The following is a 6,373-nucleotide window of genomic DNA, read 5'->3' as shown; positions in this document are numbered from 1 at the left end:
AAAGCCCCACCACACCGGCTCCTCAGGTTAGCTGAGAGAGTCCATCTGAACCTTATAGGCCAGATGTGTTTTGATAAATTTGCCTGCTTGGCTTCTTTAATAAATGAACTTGCTTTACTTTTTAAATAAATTGACTTTATTGCAACACTGCTGTCATTCATTTGACTTCATTCCTACAAGATTGACAAGAACCAATGAGGGGATGGCCCTCTCCCTCTAACTCGGGGGACTGTCCTACAACACCCTTTCTGGTGTTTCTGGGGTGCCTATAACAGAACCTGTTTTTAGAAAAAGAGGCAGCAACTAACTGCTAGGGGAGTTGGGAAAAGTTTCAGAGAGGTGGTAACACTTCAGACAGGCTGGCTAGTGAGCTGAGCGTGGGTGCACCAGGAGTTGGGGATATAGCAAGAAGGGCTTCACAAAGAAGCAATAACCTGTGAAAATGCACAGGTCAGCAGGGACTGTTTAAACCTAAACCATCTGGATTAGAAGTAGAAGATAACACGGGAGGAAATGGGACAGGTCAAGGAGATAGGGGGAAGTTTATAAAAGACAAAGAAAACAAACAAACGGAAAAAAAAAACCACAATGAAAACTTAAAATTTGTATTTATCAATAGGCAATGGAGAATCACTGCAAGATTTTAAATGAGGGATTCATGTAATCACGTATTTTATGTTAGAAAGACAACATTGATTTCTTCTTCTGCCCATCTATCCTCCCCTCTGCTGTGAGAGTCAAAAAACCAACGAGGTCCCCCCACCCTGATATTTCAAGTACTCTCACCTTGCAATATTGGGGGAACCACTTTGTAAAGTATACAGTTGTCTAACCACTATGCTATACATCTGAAATATTAACTGTAATATTGAGTGCAAACTGTAATTGAAAAAGAAAATACATTAAACTGAAAGAAACCAATTAGAATACTGTTACCTAATCAGAGCAGAGAATTATGAGGGAAATCAATAACAAGAGGTACTTTTAGGAGGTAAAATTAAGAACTGATAGTGATACACGCATTTGGATATGGAGGCATGAGAGATTGTAGGAGATTATCAGACTGGCCAAATGGATGGCAGTGCCAGGAACAAAGATAAGGAGCAGAGAAAGCTAGAGGCATTCTGAAATATGCCTCCTCTTCCTTCTTTGACTTGCTGTTTCTGTGCTGTATTTTCCTTTGCTTTTTCAATACACACACACACACACACACACACACACACACACACACAGAGCCCAGCTGGCCTGGCTCAGAGGATGAGCATCGACCTATGAACCAGGAGGTCATGGTTTGATTCCCAGTCAGGGCACATGCCTGGGTTGCAGGCTCAATCCCCAGTGTGGGGCATGCAGGAGGCAGCCACTCAATGATTCTCTCTCATTGCTGATGTTTCTCTCTCTCTCCCTCTCCCTTCCTCTTTGAATCAATAAAAATATATTTTAAAAAAACATTTAACTCTTACTATGTGCAACACAGTTAGGCTAGATCTACCCAAATTGGTAACTATCTTGCCAAGACTCTAAGGACAAGGAAAGGATGATGTTTCTAGAAACCTGTAAAGAGGGGTTCTGGCATAAATTCACCTGCATAGAGTTATAATTTTCCCAGGAGAGCCTTATGTGAAACAGGGAATTTGAGGAATCTAGCTGTAAGACTTAGTTGGAGCAATGAAAAAGATGATGGGGAAAAGCAGCAGGGAAAAACTCTTACCCTGCATTAGCCAATAATAATAGCGTCCACCTCCCCGCCACCCAGTTCTATTGAGTAATAATTGACACATCACTGTATAAGTTTAAGGAGTGCAGCATGGTGTTTTGATTTGCATATATTGTGAAATGATTACCACATAGGTTTAGTTAACATCTGTCATCTCATGTAGATACAATAAAAAGGAAAGAAAAAAATATTCTCTTTGTGATGAGAATTCTTAGTATCTACTCTCTTAACAACTTGCTATATACCAGTATCATAAGTAGTATTAACTATATCACCAAGATATACATTAATCCCTAGGAGTTCTTATGTATTTATCCTATAACTGGAAGTTTGTACCTTTTGACCACCTTCCTCCAACACACACCCTCTACCACCTCCTGCCTCTAGTAACCAAAAATCCGATCTTTTCTCCTGTGAGTTTGGTTGTGATGAACTCTAGCTTTTTGCTTGTGTAGAAAGCTCTTATCTCCCTCCCCTTCACTTTTGAGTGATAACTGCAGGTCATAGTATTCTTGGTTGGAAGTTTTTTCTTTTAGCACTTTGAATATATTGTGTCACTTCCTTTTGGCCTACAAAGTTTCTGCTGAAAAAATCAGTTTGTTTTTCTCTAGATGTTCTATGATTTCAGGTCTTACATTTAAGTCATTAATCCATTTTGAGTTGATTTTTTATATGGTTAAAAAGAATTGTCCAGTTTTATTTTATTTTTTGCATCTATCTGTGTCATTTTCCCAGTACAGTGAAACCTTGATATAATGGACTAATTCAGGTGAGGGGTTGTCCATTAAAGCTGAAAGTCCATTACATAATAAAGTAGGTTTTCCGAATGCTTATGTTAAAAATTTGACAAATCAGTTAACCTGTTTTTACTTATGTAGACACATTTGTGTAATTAAAATTAAATATGTATGAAAAGTTTAATTTCACAGAAAAGTTTTCTATATGTTACAGTAATTTTAAATTTATACTAAGTAGGTCAGGTAAATGCAAGCATTCACCAGTCACCGCTAGTAAACAAATGCACACAGCTGAGGTGGGGCTTAGTGCACATAGGAACATCACCAGCAGGCATTAAAGCTGCTGCAAAAAGTCACGCCACTCGACAACAGAACCAGTTACTAGAGTCATGCAGTGCGATCACGTGCTAATCATTTGCTGAACATTGTTTATGAGCAGGTACTCTTGATTTAAATATGTAGGCTACAGTTGTAGACGTGTAATATTTATTTATGTCAGCGAAATTACTACAGTGTTTTTTCCAATATATAGCCTATTTGCTAGAATTTGTCAAAAAGAATAGTGAATTAATAACAAAAATAATGACCTGTTAATTTAATTATATGCAAATCTTGGTTAAAAGCATTTTAAAATTAATAGGGTATTAATGTTCACATATGACATATGACATATGGACCGAAAATTTTGTCCATTAAATCTAAAGTCCATTAAGTAAAGGTCCGGAAAATTGAGAGTTTACTGTACCAGTTGTTGAAAAAACTGTCATTTTTCCATTTTATATTCTTGTCTTTTTTTGTCATAGATTAATTGACCATATAAGCCTGAGTTTACTTCTGGGCTCTCTATTCTGTTCCATTGACCTATGTGTCTATTTTTGTGCCAGTACACACTGTTTGATTATTATAGTTTTATACTGTAGTTTTAAATCAGAGTGTGATACCTCCAACTTTGTTCTTTTTTTCTCAAGATTGCTTAAGTTATTTGAGGTCTTTTGTGATTCCTTATAAACTCTAGAATTATTTATTCTACTTTTGAGAAGAATGCCATTGGTATTTTGATAGGGACTGCCTTGAATATGTAGCTTGTTTTGGATGGTATTGTCATTTAAACAATATTAATCCTTCAAATTCATGAGTACCACATATCCTTCCATTTATTTGTACCTTCAATTTTTTCCCATGTTTTATACTTTTCAGTGTACATGTATTTCACCTCCTTGGTTAAATTTATTCCTAGGATTTTATTCTTTTTTATGTAGTTGTAAATGTGATTGTTTTATTATTTTTTCCTTCTGTTCATTTGTCAGTGTATTAAAATGCAACAGATTTCTGTATATTAATTTTGTATCCTGCTACTTTACTGCTTTGTTTTAATTCTATTAGTGTTTTGGTGGATTCTTTAGGGTTTATAGTTTCAGTTTTCTTCCTTTCTAATTTGGCTGTCCTCCTCCTCCTCCTCCTCCTCCTCCTCCTCCTCCTCCTCCTCCTCCTTCTCCTTCTCTGATTGTTTTGTCTACAACTTCCAATACTATATTGAGTAGCAGTGGTGAGGATTCACATTTTTATCTTGTTCCTGGTTTTAGATGAAAAGCTTTCAGCTTTTTGCCATTGAGTATAATATTAGCTGTGGGATTGTTATATATTGCCTTTGTTGAGAGTTATTATCATAAATGGATGGTAAATTTTGTCAAATGCCTCCTCTGATTCTATTGAAATGATCATATAATTTTTATCCTTGGTTTTTTTGATATAATGAATCACATTACTTGTTTTGTGGATGTTGAACCATTGTCCCTGGTAAAAATCCTACATAATTATGGTGTATAATTTTCTTAATATATTGTTAAAATCAGCTATTTTGTGTGTTTTTTCAGGTATCTGTTTATTGCTATGAATTTCCCTCTTAGAACTGCTTTTGCTGCATCTTATAAATTTTAGTATGTTATGTTTCCATTTTTCTTTGTCTCAAAGTATTTTTTTTATTTCTCTCAATTTTTAAAAAATATATTTTTATTGATTTCAGAGAGGAAGGGAGAGGGAGAGAGAGAGATAAAAACATAAATGATGAGAGAATCATTTGATTGGCTGTCTCTTGCATGCGCCCTACTGGGGATCAAGCCTACAACCTGGGCATGTGCCCTGACTAGAAATTGAACCATGACCTCCTTCCTGGTTCATAAGTCATTGTTCAGACACTCTGCCACACCAATTGGGCTCTCTCAAATTTTTTATTGACCCATTTTTTGTTCAGTAGCATGTTGCTTAATCTTTTTTATTTAAATGGCCATGCATCTGCTCTTTAATGTTTTCCTATGATATATTAAAATAAAAACAAAGTTTCAGTCACTTCACAAGTAGTAATTTACATTCTCTGGATTTTTTCAGCCACAACAACTGGATTCTCTTTTCTGATTTTTGTTGCAGCTTCTGCTTTGTAATCATATGGACAGTTGTGCTTGTCAGAGTAACGGTGAAGTCCACAAAACAAATTTCCACATCGGCAGTCAAACCCTGTAAGGCCAACTTTCTTTCTGCACATTAAACATCTATTCTTCTTTGGTTTGGGTAACTCAGGAGCTTTTTCTTCACTTTGAGAAGTACTGGGTTGAGAAACTGATGAATTGGACTGAGTTTATCAGGTGGCTCTGACACCTCTGTTTTTGGGGTAGTTATTTAGTCCTCTCTTAAAATGCTCATTTCTGTCATTTGCTGAGTTACAGGCAAGGCAGCCACAGGCACATTTCTTGATTTTTCAGATGTGCTGCCAGCAGCATCTTCACAGTTGTTTAAACTAGCGTCTGCTCTTTGCACAGATGGAGAATCTGAGGTAGGACTGTTGGAACCACTAGCTGTCCCCATTGGGCTCATTCTGCCACTATTCTGCTGCTCTTTGTAGCAAACAGAACACATTCCATTTGTCCTAGGATTCCCATAAAAGCCACATCCTGTACTACACAGCATGGGCCCTGGGGTCTGGTTAGTCTCCTGGGCCATATTTTTCTGTGGTTGTATCACGGTGCACGTGGGATATCGGTGTGAGATAGTTCAATATTTCCCTGTGTCTCTCCTCCTCTCTCTGTTTCTCTTTGCATGTTGCTTAATCTTTACATATTTGTGAATTTTCCAGTTTTCTTCATGTAATTAATTTCTATTTTCATACTATTGTATGAAAAAATTGTTGATATTATTTCAATATTCTTAATTTATTAAGACTTGTTTTGTGGCCTAATGTGATCTATCTTGGAAAATGTTCCATGTGTATTTGAGAAGAATAGGTATTCTGTTACTTTTGGATAAAATGTTCTGTAAATATCTGTTAATTTCATCTGGTCTAATGTGTCATTTAAATCTAATGTGTGTTTTTTTTAATTAATTTTCTATCTTGGTTTATCCATTGATGTAAGTCAAGTATTAAAGTCCCTTACTATTATTGTAATGCCATCTAATTTTTTCCTTTAGGTCTGTTAATATTTGTTTTATATATTTAGGTGCTCCTAAGTTGGGTGCATAAATATGTACATATGTTATATTTTCTTGTTGGATTGATCCCATGATCATTTTATAATACTCTTCTTTGTCTCTCATTACAGTCATTGTTTTAGAGTCTATTTTTCCTGATATGCATATAACTAGTGCATGTTTCTTTTATTTTTCCTTTGCATGGAACATCTTTTTTCATCTCTTCACTTTCAGTCTCTGTGTGTTCTCACATCTAAAGTGAGTCTCTTGGAGGCAGCATATAGATGTATCTTGGGTTTTTAAAGAAATGTATTCATCCAATATCTTTTTTTCATCTTCACCTGTTTAGAGAAAGGAAGAAGAGAGAGAGAGAGAGAGAGAGAGAGAGAGAGAGAGAGAGAGAGAGAGAGGAACATCAATGTGAGTGAGAAACATCCATCTGTTGCCTTCCATATGTGCC

General features: G+C 36.0%; 1 pseudogene across 1 annotated transcript; it reads right to left on the bottom strand.

Moving 5' to 3' along the window:
• Positions 1-4,816: 4,816 nt before the first annotated feature.
• Positions 4,817-5,448, bottom strand: LOC307101079 (AN1-type zinc finger protein 5-like; annotated as a pseudogene). The gene has a single exon. The product of its transcript is annotated as an AN1-type zinc finger protein 5-like (transcript).
• Between the last annotated feature and the right edge of the window lie 925 nt (positions 5,449-6,373).

The sequence above is a fragment of the Cnephaeus nilssonii genome, assembly GCF_951640355.1.
Source record: "Cnephaeus nilssonii genome assembly, chromosome: 6".
NCBI classification, from domain to species: domain Eukaryota; kingdom Metazoa; phylum Chordata; class Mammalia; order Chiroptera; family Vespertilionidae; genus Cnephaeus; species Cnephaeus nilssonii.
The sequence above is the reverse complement of the archived record's forward strand: the minus strand, read 5'-3'. Positions and strand labels throughout refer to the sequence as shown.